Source organism: Chiroxiphia lanceolata (assembly GCF_009829145.1).
Source record: "Chiroxiphia lanceolata isolate bChiLan1 chromosome W unlocalized genomic scaffold, bChiLan1.pri scaffold_58_arrow_ctg1, whole genome shotgun sequence".
NCBI classification, from domain to species: Eukaryota; Metazoa; Chordata; class Aves; order Passeriformes; family Pipridae; genus Chiroxiphia; species Chiroxiphia lanceolata.
In genome coordinates, this window is record NW_022476505.1 from 206903 (window position 1) to 221324 (window position 14422).

At 57.2% G+C, this 14422-nt stretch overlaps 3 long non-coding RNA genes across 3 annotated transcripts; all 3 read left to right on the top strand.

The window, feature by feature from the left end:
• Positions 1-263: 263 nt before the first annotated feature.
• LOC116781564 lies at positions 264-1199 on the top strand. Its single transcript, XR_004354905.1, has 4 exons — positions 264-363; positions 602-666; positions 779-928; positions 1098-1199. It is a non-coding gene; the product is annotated as an uncharacterized LOC116781564 (long non-coding RNA).
• A 2468-nt stretch (positions 1200-3667) lies between these two features.
• Positions 3668-4612, top strand: LOC116781563. Its single transcript, XR_004354904.1, has 4 exons — positions 3668-3688; positions 3847-3948; positions 4147-4249; positions 4522-4612. It is a non-coding gene; the product is annotated as an uncharacterized LOC116781563 (long non-coding RNA).
• Positions 4613-12114: 7502 nt separating this feature from the next.
• On the top strand, positions 12115-14103 carry LOC116781565. The gene is made up of 3 exons (XR_004354906.1): positions 12115-12278; positions 13652-13730; positions 13918-14103. It is a non-coding gene; the product is annotated as an uncharacterized LOC116781565 (long non-coding RNA).
• Positions 14104-14422: the final 319 nt, after the last annotated feature.

Genomic DNA, 14422 nt, shown 5'->3' on the forward strand with positions numbered 1-14422 from the left:
CTCTACATCTCCCCTGTGCATCCTCCAGGCCAGAGTGTGGCACCTGGGGACCTGGGGCTACTCAAGGTATCTCCAGTCCCTGTGAAAGGTGCCCTCGAGGCCAGACAGTGGGACTGGATGAGTGGGAGCATTTCCCAGGCTTCTCTCTTGCAGCTGCCTTCAAGGCACGACTGCAGGACTTGAGGAGCCAAAGCTTTTCCATGGCATCTCTGCTGCAGGTAGCCATAACACCAGACAGAGACATGCAGAGACCCCCCACGGTGCCCAAGCTGGCCTGGGTGAAGGAGGAGGAGGAGGAAAGCCCTGGGGCTGCTCCAACACAGCAGCCTGAAGAGGTGCAGCAGGTGCAGCCCCCACAGGAGGGTGAGTGCTGGAACTGGGCCACAGGGCTGGTGGCTGCAGCCTCCTTGGCCTCATCCTGTCCCATCCCCTCTGGACAGCCCAGGGAAAGGGAGGGGGCAGAGGGGCTGATCTCCTGGCAGCCGTGCTCCATCCACTGGGCATCCCGGGGCTGGCCCTGTCTGCTCCTGGAGCCCAGACCTGGGCTGTGTTCTCCGCCTCCCGCACCCCCTCAGCTCTGAGCGCGCTCGCTCTTTGCCAGATGCAGGCCAGGAGCGGACAGAAGAGCAGCTCCGTGCCCGTGGCCGCTTCCGCAGGGCAGCACAGGTACCTGCAGCCATCCCCGCCTGGGCTGGGCCTGCTCTCACTGCTCAGCCCAGCACCGCTGTCCCAGCCCTCCAGGGGACATCCCTCTCTCTTCCTTGCCTTTCTCCTGTAGCTGGTTTGCAGATTCATCAGGTGCATTTGGCATGAAGAGGCCACTTTCATGGCCACTGGGGACACGGCAAACTTGGACCTCTTCAATGCCCAGACCAGCGCTGCCCTGCTGGATTTGCTTGTGCAGAACGGTGTCTACAAAGCAAAGCAAGTAAGCAGCCTGTGGCCAGGGCTCCAGTCCCCCAGGGATGCTGTGGCCCCTCAGCTGCTCTGGACCCCCTCAGCCTTTGAGACCAGCAGAGTGTGGTGGCAAGGGGAGCATTTCTTGAGGGCAGCTGGGCAAGTTGCTGGCTCTGGCAGCTCTCCAACTGTCCTTCCAGGTGCCGGCCATAGTCAGGTGCATCCATCAGTGGCTCACATCCAATCTGTCTGCTGAGCACAGGCTGGACAAGACTCTTGTCCTGCTGACTGAGGCACACCCTGTGGATGTTGCAGTGACCCTGCTGCGCTCTGCCCCAGCCTGTGACAGGTATGGGGCCCACCTGCCTTGAGGGTTCACCTGCCTTTAGACCCCAATCCCCCTGGACAGCCTGTCCCAAATGGTGTGCCAGAGAGATGGAGGCTTCCAGGACACTCCAGCTCCTCTCTTTGCCAGCTTTGGCATGGCAGCCCCCAATCCTGAGGCCAGCCTGCCTCCCTGCCCCACAAAGCACTGTGGCTCTGTCACCTGGGCCCCGCAGCTGCCCAGGCCACAGAGCTGTGTCCCAGACCCCCCTGAGCCAGAGTTGTGACTCCACAGAGCTGCTCGCACCATGTGGAAGACGCTCGTCTCCTCCAGAGGGACTAAGGAGCCGGTGCTGCAGATCCTCTTCCGTGTGCTGGAATACTGGCCAGCGCACAGGAGACGCACCTCTGATGGGGATGAGAGGGATGTCTTTGCCCTGGCTGTGAGTTTCTTGAGCTGGCCTCTGCTCGCCCCCACGTTGCCTCTGGGACTCCTTTCCATCCTCCCTCACCACTGCTTCTCCCTGCCCCAGGCACTGGGCTGCAGGCCTGCCTTAGGGGCAGGTTCAGGGACACCAGGCTGGGGGATCCCCCTGTGTCTCCCCTGACCTGTTCCTGCCACTCTGGGGCCCTGCCACATGGACATCTGGGCCCTGAGAGCTGTCTCTGGGTGCTTTGTCTTTGGCAGGCAACTGTGGCACTCTGGGAGATCCTCCAGCTGTCCTGGTGCCCAGGGGCAGTGAAGGACAATTTCCCCCGCCTCCTTCTGACTCTGCTCTTCCAAGTTTTCATCAGCACAGAGGAGATGTCAGAGGAGGTCGAGACCTTCTGGAGGCGATGCCGGGAGCAGCGCAGCCTTCCCCCCAACCCCAACAGGTGCTCCATCCCAGTCCCCTCTCCCTGCCATGCCCTCGGGGCTGGGGCCAGGGCTCTGTGCCTGACCTGGGCTGTGCTCTGCACACAGGTTTGCAGTGCACCGTTAAAGCCCTGCTGCTCCAGCTGCTGGATGAGGACGTGCTGATGGCGATCGCTCGCAAGTGTGTCTGGGACATGCTCCTCAAGGCTGACAGCCACCACTATGCAGTGGGTCTGCTGGCCAGGTGAGAGCCCTTTCTCCCCACTGCTCCCATCATTTCTACCCTGTGCACAGGCCACCCACACAGTGCCCGTGCTGCTGGGCCAGAGGGCCTTGGCAGCCAGGGATGGCTGAGCAGAGTGGAAAAGGCGGAGAGGGGCGACTGTACAGGAGGAGCCACCTCCCAAAGTGCCCACGTCCTCTCCTGGGCTGGTGGCCAAAGACCAGGCCTGTGTGAGTCAGTCCCAGGAGAGCTTTGCCCACCTGGCTCAGGGTCTCTGGCACCTTTATTCCCCCTTGCAGGGAGCTGTGCCGTGTCTCCCGCTCCATCTGCCGCAGCATCGCCGTCAGCCTGCTCCCGCTCTCAGCAGGGAAGAGCCCCTGTGGGAACTGCCTGCCCTGGCCTTCCTGGTGGAGGTGAGCCTGATGGCGAGCGCTGCCTGGCCCAGCTGCCTCCCCCTCTCTGCCCTCTCACAGCTGCAGCCGCCCGGGACGGTGCCTGCACCCTGTGCTGCTGCCTGGGCCCAGCCCCGGGCGGGTCCGGGCTCCTGCCGGCCGGGCCCCCCGTCACTGCTCCCTGCCTTTCAGGTCCTGCACTGCCTGAACCCCAGACAATGTGGGCCCAGTGTCCTGCAGATTATTTCAAGGCGCCTGCACAGCCAGTGCCCGGAGAGGCGTCGCCTGGCGCTCCGAGGCCTGGTGGTGCTCAGCAAGGCTCCCTCAATGGTGAGCAGGGGGCAGGGGCTGAAGCCGGGCCGGCAGCGTGGGGCTGTGCAAGGCAGTAGCTTGGCCTTGGCTGGCCTTTGGCAGCTGTGCCAGCTGCTCCCAGCTCTCCTCCTCCCCGTTCAGCTGCCCGACTCCTTTGGGAAGTGCCTTTGGCCTCGCCCCGTGGCAGCAGCGTGGGGCTGCACCACAGCATTGTGTTCCACACAGGCTAAGAGCATCCGGAGCCTGAATGAAAGCCTCCTGGAGCTACTGCAGGATGCAGACACGGACGCGGTTCAGATGACTCTCTCTGCGTTCATCAATGTGCTGGGCTTGAAAATCATCGAGATATCCAGCCCAATTGCCCTGAAGTTGCTTGAGGCACTGCGGCCACTCTTTGACAACGTAAGGCTCTGTGCCCCTCATTGTGGGCACTGAGTGCTGCCAGGAAACTTTGGGCCCAGTGTCTTTTCAGGCCTGTGCCCCGGTGGGCCTGGAGAAGCCAGTGCTGAGGTCTTTTCCTCTTCCTTTGCACCAGGAGCACAGCCAGTTGCAGCAGCTCTCCATGCTCCTCTTCCGGGAGGTGATGGAGGCGACAGAGAGGAGCAAGAGCCTAAAGCCACCCGTGTACCTGAGTCTGGTGCCATTCTACTTCAACTGGCACGAGAGAACCAGCGTGTGGCAGAGGTGAGGACTCGTGGGCTCTGCTGTCCCCATGGCAGGAGGCTGCTGTGCCTCCTGCTCTGGCCCATGGTCGCCTGCAGCCTCCTCCTGGCCTTGGCGCAGGGATGCGGGTGCTGTGCCCTGGGCTGCGGTGCCATGGCCCGCCCTCTGTTGCTGTGCAGGCCTCTCGGAGAGCACTGTTTGGTGCAGCCAGGTTCCTGAAGTGGAGGGACCTTGAGCACTTGGTGACCATGGAGCAGCCATGGAGGTTTCCCGAGTGCCTGGTAAGGACGGTCCCAAAGCCCCAGCCCCTGGCTTGCCAGGGCACCCATCCCTCTGCTCCCCCCAAACCCGGCCCCAGCGGCTGCTGGCCGGGCCTCAGGGCTCTGCGGGCAGGGGAGCCCCGTACTGGGGCAGGGAGTGCCCAGCCAAGGGGCAGAGCCTGAGCCCAGCCTTCCCTCCGTGCCCTAGGCTCTTTGCAGCTGGAAAAGGACAGGAGCCGAGTGGGCCAGTACGTGCGCCAGGCCCTGCCGTACCTGGAGAGCCCAGAGGAGCCCCTGCGAAAGCTGGCCATCAAGTTTCTGGGTGAGCCACAAGGCCGGGGTCCCTCCCCGCCCCGCTGCAGCTCGGCCCCAGCCCCGGCTGCTGCAGCGGCAGCAGGATGAGGCCCAGGGCATGTGGAGCCCCGAGTGGCCTGGCCCCTGCTGCCGCCCCCTGTGCCAGCCCAGCCCTGGGGCGTCCCCATGCGGGAAGGCCCCGGGCTCAGCCCTGCCAGGCCAGGAGGCCGTGTGGCCGGGCTGGCAGCGCCGCTGCGGGGGACCTGTGCCTCTGGGGCCTGACAGGCTCTGTGTTCCCAGGGATCGCCGCCAGGTCCATGAAGCAGGAGCAGCCAGAGCTGCAGCTCATCTGCCAAGGTGAGCGAGGGCACCTTCCAGCTCATCCCCTTGGGCCCTGCTCCCTCCTGGCCATGGCAAGAGCTGGCTGGGATGGCCCTGGCAGGAGGGGCTCCTCACGTCCCCACACCTCTGGCCTCTCACCTTGGCTCTCTTCCTTTCTCTTCAGCCCTTCAAGGCATGACTGATGACACCCTGCTGTCTCAAACCTGGCTGTTGAAACGCTCCACATCATCAGAACTGTACGGAGAACTCCATTCTTCCCATTCTGGTAGTCTCCGTTGCTGCCTCTTCCGCCCATAGATGTGACAGATGACATCAGACTCACCATGGCAGGCCTGGCAATTCAACACTGCTACATGCCAAGAGCTGTACAGATGGCTCCCTACTGCAGATTCCAGCAGCTCCAAGACTGGCTGTGCAGGGCATGGAAGACCCGGCCTTTTCCACAGGGCAGTGTCTGCCTGTGCTGCTGACGCTCTGTGGAGAACTGATGCAGGAAGCTCCATTTCCTGGAGCCACCTGAGCCTGTGGGGAAGATGCTTCTTCCCTGCAAGCACCTCCACTGAGCTCAGCATGGGAATACAACCAACATGTTATCACACACAGAGGCCCAGGAGCTTTTTTTTGGTGCCCAGTGTGCACAGGGCCTTGGGAAAGAGAGGAAAAGGGCTCCTTGTGCTCAGCAACACTCGCCCCGCTGTGCAGTGTGCCAGCAAAAGTGGGTAGAAGCCCCTTGGTGGTTCTGCTGGAGCCTCAAGGCTTGCAGCAGAGTGGAGGGGCAGAGGCTGGAGTTGTGGGGATCCCTGAGGATTTTGTCCTTGGAGATGGCCACAAGCCCTTCCGCAGCTGGGAACCACCATCTATGTCCTACCTGTGTGTTGCTGGCTGGATTGCTCCGGGCTCCCAAGTGCCTCTGGAGCGGCTCCTCTGGAGCTCCTTCAGGGCTGCGCCGCTGCCGGGTAGGTTGGTGGGGCTGGGGGAGACCCGCAGGGGAGGGGTGCTGGGAGGCCAGGAAGGGGTGAGGTGCTGTGGAGGCCCTGATGGGACAATGGAGCGGGAAGCCTTGAGGGGAATCTGGGAGGGGTGGGTGGCAGAAGGCTGCGAGGGGACAGACTGAGTGCAAAGCCCCCAAACCGTGGTCTGTTACTGTTCACCTTACATCTTTAATAAGAGCATATGACAGACCCTCCCAGTAAGGGTCCTGGTCAGGCAAGACCAGGACTGGGAAATCTTTTAAGACTGCTGTGTCCCCTGCGAGTCTCGCCTCCCCCCGCACTGGTGCCCATTTGTCAGGCAAGTCAGGAGAGTGAAAGGTTAAATCTTTTTTCTTATCTGTGAGTTCTGGGTCCTCCTCGGAGTCATCTGACCGAGAAACTGGTGCTGTGGCAGCGGCACCACAGAAACGAAGTCCACAGGAATGGGGCGTGGAGGAGGAGGCCTTTGTTTCTGGCCACGCTGCGGGCTGTGAGTTAGGTGGCCGCAGTGATGCTGGCAATGAAGGCAGCTCTGGTGGCGTGGAAGGCAACACGGGAGATTGCGGTCGGGGCAGGGCATGGGGCAGGGTCTGCACACAAAATTTCAACTCCTGCTGTGATAGTGGCTCAGAATCAGTTGCCGTTTCTACACGATTGTCTGCGGAGCTGGGGTGAGCTTGCAAAGCTTCGTAAACTGCTCTCCATGTTGTTAATAAAAAGGTTGCTATCTTATCCCCTGAAGCCAGGTATCAGTTTACTGAATGTTATCAGGGAACACAGAAGAAGAACATGCCTGCAAACACACATCTGCACTAACTTATCAAACTGCACAGTGCAAAATCTGACCCCAAGGAGTCTGTATAAAACAGTGGGAATGGAATCAGAGAGGGGAAGGAAAACATCCTCAGTAGTGCCTGTCCCAGTCCAGGGGCATTACTGAGCAGCACCTACATTTCCATGGCTCTCTGGGCAGGGAATTTTTCACGTGTGCCAAACAGCACATCTTGAAGCTTCTTCACACTGAAATACTAGAGACATTTCAGGGCATCTGAACAGCCAGATTCTTAAAGCACAACTACCTCAAGGCAAGGGAAGAAGTGAGATTCAGTGGCACTTGGCAGAAGCTGCCCAGGGCATTGTGTCAAATGGGTATTTACCCAAAGGAGCAACAAGCTCAAGGCATCAGGGAAAGAGCCAGATGATGAAAGGATGTCTGCTGAGAATTTCTTTGGGAAGAGACTGGTTACTTGAGATAGAAATGTGCAATATACCATGGAACCTTATTCCAAGTCCAGCTGCAAAATACCTTTTTGTTAAGAGTGTGAAATAAATCCTAAAGTGTCATCAAGTACGTGATTTCCTCTTTATTCCCAATCACTAATTAAAGAAACATAACTCAGAAGTGATCTCACTCTGTGCTCCAGTGACATTAACATTAGAACAATATTGTCACTGTCTACTGGTCTCTTGTGCTCCTCACTGGAAGGCACTTGGTGCACCCCTGGATATCCTGCTAATGAGGTAAAAAACTAACCCTTCTCAAGTTCCAGATTTTCCTCACCTGTTTTACACAGCTGGACAAACTGGACCAAGTTTACTTGAAAGCCATCTGCTGGATTTAGCATTAATTACTCCTTGTTTTGATCTGAGGGAAAAAAGCTCTGAATGCTCCTTTGAACTTACCCACAGTGTGTTCACAAAGACACAGAGCAAGGCTTTTATCTTTTGCTGCTACCCTCAGTTCCAGCAGACAAAGAAATGTCTCTGTGAAATAACAGCAATTGCCTTTCCATGTTACTGAACAGTTTATCTGGTCTCAAACAAATACTCCATATTTTCTCCTTGTTTTATTTTCAAGGGCATGGGTCTGGGTATTTAGATGACTGCCTTCACTGGTACAGGATAGAAACTGTTCACATGGCTATAAATGAATATTATTCTCTTGACAAAACACCTTTTCCAAAGCCCCTGACAAAAGAAAGGGAAAAAAACCCAGACAGAAAAAGGGAGTCACAGGCACATTGCCTGTCACTCACCAAAAAGGTCTCCTCCCTAAAGATAATTCAGGCACACCCTTCAGTCTGGATCTCTCACTGTCACCCCAAGCTCTTTTTTAGTGGAAGTTTCTGTAGGGAAGCTGAAGTGCATTCCTGTCTCAGACAGCCAAGGATAAGGTGACTGAGGGAATTCAGGTGCTCTCTTAAATTAATGTATTATTTCCCTTTCATTTGATGAAGCTAATAATTGACTGGTGGAATGTCAGTTAAAATCAAATCATAAACTAGTGCAGTAGCAAAGGGAAAACTTACTTTAGTTATGGAGTACCACCAGCAGAAATCTTGAAAATCTTATGCATATTTACACTGATAAAATACCACATGTACTTCCTGGGATACTGCAAGCTTTCTACAATCCTTGTGGCATGTCTTTACAGAGCAAGAGTTGACATTTTGAGATGATACATTAAAATGAGTTGCAGTTCTATTGTTTCTTGAATGTTAGGCACTACATCCTAAACGCAGGAACACGTTCAAGGTCCATGTCCTATTTTAGACCTTTTCAGCAGCTGTGATACTGTGATAATCACACTTAAAATATTCCTCTAGAAAGAGTAAATTAGCCCTTTTCACTAGAAGGATTCTTATGATCAAAACAAATCTGAAAGAGAATTAATTCAGATTTCTTTTTTTGTTTGTTCATTGGGTTTTTTTTTCAGCAATGCAATAAATTGCTGTCCCTAACTCCAAAGTTCACTTTAGTCTGCACTTATATTACCTTTGGGATTTTTTGATTTCTTTTGGAGGCCTCACCTATGTAAAAATACCTTCCTTAAAATGCATTTATGCTTTCTGTAAGAACCAAAACATTCTAGCTGACAAACCATTCTATCACCAATACTGCAGGGAAATGTAATATCCCACTAAAGCAGAAGGGAAAGAAGAAACTGAGCATCAGCAGCTTTCCTAAGCAGATTAGGGGTTTAGCCCCATCTAACTGAGGGATGATGTGTCCCTCAGTGGGTCTCTTCCCACTCCCCCACCAGCCCTTCTACCCGACTGCAAGCTCAAAGTTCTCAAAAGAGAAGAAGCTGAGCGTCAATATTTCCCTGCAAACCCCATAATCTTTGCTGGAGCTGACAGGATGCTGTTCCACTGCCCGGGATATCCTGGCTTGAGGCGAGAGCGCAGCCCCGCCCAGAGCCCCCAACCACTCTGAGAGCTTTTGTAGGGTCTGTTTGGGCACGTCCCTGTGGCAGAGGCTCCCCCGACATCTGCCATGGAGCTGGTCCACTGCTGGACCAAACAAGGCATTGTCAGCCTGCTCCCCCAGCCCGACCGCCCCAGCCCCATCTTCCACCGTCTGCTTCCTTTTCCTGCCCCTGCTCCCCCCCGCTCCCTTCCCTCTGGCATTTTATGAGAATGTTCTTGCTGTTCTCACTGTCCGAGCATCGCTGATCCCCAGGGGAGCCTGTGAATGTACCCCAAGCACTAAATTCCTTCCCCTGTACAAAGACCGGTTTGGTTGCTGCCCTCCGCGCCGAGCACCAGCTCCATCTCCTGCTCTGCCCAGCGGCTTGCAGAAATCCGGGCTGTGGTGGATTGAAGGCTGTGCTGAGGGCAGGGATAAAGTTGCTTGCTTCCCCCTTGGTGTCCATGTTTGTGATCTTGGGAATCCTCAAAACCTAACAGTGCCAGATTATGCTGTTGTAAATGGTATGTGGTGATTGTTTTGATATGTGTTTAAATTGTCTTGAATAAAAGAAGTGAAACAACAAAATAAAAGGAAAATGGAAAAAGAAAAACAAAAATTTTAAAAAAAGGAGAAAAGATAAAGGAGAAAAAAGAAAAAAAAAAAAAAACAGAAAGGAAGAAAAAGAAAAAAAAAAAAAAAAAAAGGGAAAAAAAAAAAGAAAGAAAGAAGAAAAAGAAAAGAAAAAAGAAGAAAAAAGAAGAAAAAGAGAAAATAAAGACGACGAAAAACAAAACCAAAAAGTCCGATCCTCCCCCGCCGCAAGGACTTCAACTCCCACAATGCCCCGCGCAGTGGGGGCGTGGCGGAGGGCGGGCAGGCCGTGACCGCGCTGATTGCTGCGGGGCGGGTCTGTAAAGGCGGAGGGCGGCAGAGCGAGCGCCATTTTGGCCGCGTTCGTGATGAGAAGTGGCGGCCCCTGCGCTTGGCTGTGTGAGCTGGCGGGGGTGCGGAGAGCGGGTCTGGGGATCCCCTCGGGGCGCGGGATCGGGGTGGGGAAGGGCTGGAGGCTCGGGAGGGTTTAACGGGGGGTTCGGGGTTCCCGGGACGTTTTGAGGGTCCCTGAAGGGACTCAGGTTGAAGGTCCCTGAAGAGGTTTGGGGGTCTCTGAGAGGGTTTTGATTTCTGAGAAGATTTGGGGTCCCAGGTGGGCTTTGGGGGTCTGTGAGGAGGTTTGGGGTTCCTGGGGGGCTTTGCGGCGACCTTCGAGGCAGTTTTGGGGTCTCTAGGGGGTTTAAGGGGTCCCAGACGGTTTTGAGGGTCCGTGAGGCGGATTGGGGGTCCCTGAATGGGCTTGGGGAGTCTCAGGTGGGTTTTGCGGGTCACTGAGAGGGTTTAGAGGGTGCTGGGGAGGGATGAGGGGTCCTTGAGGAGGTTTCGATGGGTCGAGGGGGGGATTTCAGGGGTTTTGAGGGATTTTAGGGGGTCCCCTAAAGCCCAGCAGTGGGTTTCGGGGGTCCCCCAACCCCCAGACGAGGGGTCCTGGGATACCCCCCAAAATCCCGGGGGGGGGAAGATGTACCACATCAGGGTAAGGGGATCTCAGTGCCCCCAGTATACCCCAGTGACCTCCCAATTACCCTCAGTACGGCCCAGTAACCCTCTCAGTGACCACCTGGTGTGTCCCAGTGACCTCCCACTGCTCCCAAGTGATCCTGCAGTGAGCACCCAGTAACCCCCAGTATGGCTCAGTAACCTCCCAGTGTCCCCCCGTGTGTCCTGGTAATCCCCCAGTAACTCCCCAGTTCTCTGCCAGTGTTCCCCAATGTGCCCCTGTTCACCTCCAGTCCCTCCCAGTGCCCCCTGGTTCCCCCCAGTGTGTCCCAGTATCCCCCAGTAATCCCCCAGTGTCTGCAAAGCCCCCCAGCTGTCCCCAACATGTCCCCAGATGCCCTTGGCCTTTCTGTGAGTGTTGGGGGGGGTCGTTTTTGTGGTCAGAGTGTCCAGGGGGATGAGATGGAGGGTTGGAGACATCAGGAATGGGGTTTGTGGACAGTGGAATTGGGGATGGCAAGGGGGGAAATGGGGACACCAAGAGGGTCTTGGGGACATCAGGGATCACCTGCTTGTTGTGCAGCCCCTCCTCTCCCCCCAGGCCCCATTAAACCCCCCCAAATGTCCCCTAACTTCTGTTTTCCCTTTAATCCCCTCCCCCCACAGATCCCTTTGATGCCCCAATGCCCCCAAAACCCATTTTAGCTCCCCCATATGCAATCACAGATCCCCAAAACCCCCTAAATCCCCATGAACCATCCCCCTGGATCCCTTCAAATCTCCCCAAGCCCCCCCTCAAATCCCTTCCAACCCCCTCAAAAAGAGATCACCTGGAAGCAGGAACACAGTGGGCTGTACTGGGGGCGCTGGGCTGTGCTGGGAGGGCACTGAGGGGGGCTTAGGTGTCCCAGGACAACATGGCCCAGCTCCAGGAGAGATCTGGGGAGCAGTGAGGGGGTACTGGTCTGTCCTGGTCTGTCCTGGTTTGTACCCCCAATCCCCAAAGCCCCTCCCCAGCTCCCCCAGAACCCTCCCGCACCCCAAAGCTCCCCAGGCCCCCCCATGTCCCTGACTTGGTCCTGCTGCCCCTTGAGCATCTGCAGCTGCTGCAGAACCAGGCATTTCATCAGCAAATGTGCAGGTGACACCAAGCTGGGGGTGTTTGTGCTGGAAGGCAGGAGGGCTTTGGAGCACAAGTGGTGAGGAGAGGCTGAGGGAGCTGGGGGTGTTGAGGCTGGAGAGAAGGCTCAGGGGAGACCTCCTGACTGTCTGCAAGTCCCTGCCAGGAGGTTGGAGCCAGGTGGGGGTGGGGCTGTTCTGCCAGGAAGCAGCAGTAGGACAAGAGGGCTGGGTCTTGAGCTGTGCCAGGGGAGGTTTAGGTTGGATATTGGGAAGGAATTTTTTGGGGAGAGAGTAATCAGGCCTTGGAATGGGCTGGGCAGGGAGGGGGTGGAGTCAGCGTCCCTGGAGGTGTTGAGGTGAGAGTGGATGTGGCCTCAGTGCCATGGTCTGGGAAGCACGCGGGGTTGGATCCAGGGTTGGACTTGATGATCTCGGAGGTCTTTTCCAACGTGGCTGATTCTGTGATTCTGTGATTGCCATTCCTATGGCAGCACATGCTTGAGGCTCTATCCCCAGGGTGATCGAGATGTCTGTCCATATCTACCTCCAAGGTCAGTCTGTAAATGTGTGGTGTTAGCAAAGCAGGCTAAGTTGTGGGCTGGTTGTGGAAGGAGAAAGAAGCCCAGAGGCCAGTGCAAGCAGGCAGCCCTCATCTTGCACATGATGTCCCCTCCCTGCAGGTTCCTGTCCTTGAGCCCAGGCCCTGAGGTGAGGCTGAGAAGTGGCGCGGAGGTGAGCCCAGAGCTGTCCCTGAGGTGAGGCTGAGAATAAGTGCAAGGCAGAGGTGCTGCTGAGGAAGGAGAGCCCCGTGGTGGGGAAGACACAAAGCTGTGAGTGCCCATCCCCGAGAAGGTGCTGTGTCCATCCCCTGTGTGCCAGGTGAGCTGGGGCTTTGCTGCAGAGCTGCGGGCGCTGATTTGAGCGTCTCCAAGTGCTGAGATGGTGGGCACCCAGGAACACAAACTGTGCCTGGCCACGGAGCCTGCAAGGAGGAGCAGAGACAGCGGTGGCTGTGTGGGGGGCCAGGTTGTGCCTGTGCCTTCCCCTGCAGGCCCTGTCTGTCCCTGCTGGGCCCCTGTCCATCCCCATCAGGTCCCTGCCCGTCCCCCCCGGGCTGAGCTCCCCCCAGGAAGTGCCGTGGAGCTGAAGCTGCTGCCATCCCCCCCCTGCAGCCGCTGCCCCAGCCAAGGGAGCAGCAAAGGCAGGGCCAGGAGCAGAGGCAGCAGCAGGGGAGCCCTGGGGGGGCCGGGAAGCTCTTGTGTGGGTCAGGAAAGAGGTGCTGGGCACGAGGCTGGGGCTGTGCTGAGCAGGCCCAGCCCTCACATCCCCCCAGCCAACGCCGACTACCCGGGGGGCTTGGGAGGGACCCCCATCCCGTGTGCCCCACACTGAGCTGGCAGAGAGAGCCAAGGGACAGGGCCACGGGCAGGGCCCCGGGTGAGGGACAGGCAGGGCCATTGCAGGGCCACGGTGAGGGCACAGCCTGTGTCAGCAGAGCTGCTGGTGTTGGTACCAGCCAGTGGTGGGGCCGAGCAGAGGCCTCTTGCAGACCCCTGGAGCAACCTCCCACATGTCAGCCCTATTCTCAGGGCGCACACATTTCTTTGGACCAAAGAACCCTAAAGCAGTTGGCACTGACTACACTTTACCACCATCTGTTCTCCAACTGCTCTGCTGGTTCAGAGCAGCACAGTAAGACAGTGGGGACCCCTGGTATCCTTGGAAAGGCAAAGTCCAGAAATGGGGGGGGGGGGGGGCAGAGAAGGGGAAACCTGGACAGTGGGGACCCCTGGGATCCCCGGGAGAACAAAGTGGGGAACCTGGAGAGGGGCAGTGTCTGGGAACGTGGCACCCTGAAGGTGAAAGTCAGAGGAGAAGGGACCTTTGGACCCCCAACACTCTCAGCATCCCAAAGTGGGACCCCCAGCATCCCAGACAGGGGACCCTCTGAACCACAGAGGGGGCAGACCACAATGGGGGAAGTCTTCGGAGCGCTTTTTTAGGCAAAATTTTCATATTCTTGAGTATTTTTTTCCTGAATCTCAACTTTTTGCAGTCTGGGGGGGGGGCTTCATCTTGCTATTTCTGAGGGGTTTTTTTGCCTGAATCCTGGTGGTTTGGGTTTTTCTGGGCTGAGTCTTGGTGTTTTGGAGGTTTTTATGGTCACAGGAAGCTTGGTGAGTTCTAGAGATGGACTTGGGCAGGAGGAACCCCCAAGCCAACACACTCAGCCCTTGTTTTCCCCCCATCAGGATTTGTCCTTCTCAAAGCTTGGGCGGATGGAGGAGGAGGCTGCGAGGAAGAGGAAGATGCCTTGGGCCCCCCAGGCAGGTGAGGAGGAAGTCAGTGGCCCTTTGGGCGGTGTTGTGCTGGCTCTGTCAGCCGAGCATGGCCCCGGCTGCAGGACAACCCCGCTGCCGCCGCCGTCCTGCCGGGGCCGGAGTTGGGGGGATGTCCTTGGCCTTCCCTGTGGGCCAGAGGCAAATCCCCTCCCTGTCCTTCTTGCTTCCTGCCCCAGGCCCCAAGCTGAGGACGGAGAGCCTGGAGGACAAATCCCCCCGTGAGACCCTGGTGGGAGAGGCCATTTTGAAGGGCTCCACAGCGCAGGAAGGCAGCGGGGAGGAAAAGGGCCGGAGATCCCCCCGCAGGAGGGGCTCCAAAGCCATCCCAGGGTGCTCTGAGGAGGAAAGAGCCAGCCTGTGCTGGGAAGGCGCCGGAGCTTGAGGGGAGCTCTGAGCTGGTGATCCCTGAGCAGCCTCCCAGCAGGGAGAAGCCCTTCAGGTGCTTGGAATGTGGGAAGAGCTTCAGGACGAGCACTGAACTCCTCAGCCACCAGCATATCCACACTGGGGAACGTCCCTACACTGTGGAATGTGGGAAGAGCTTCAGAGCAACTCCCACCTACCGACACCACGTATCCACACTGGGGAACGGCCCCACATGTGTGGGGAATGTGGGAAGAGCTTCAGCCGAAGTTCCTCTCTTCACCCACCAACGCATGCACACTGGGGAACGGCCCTACA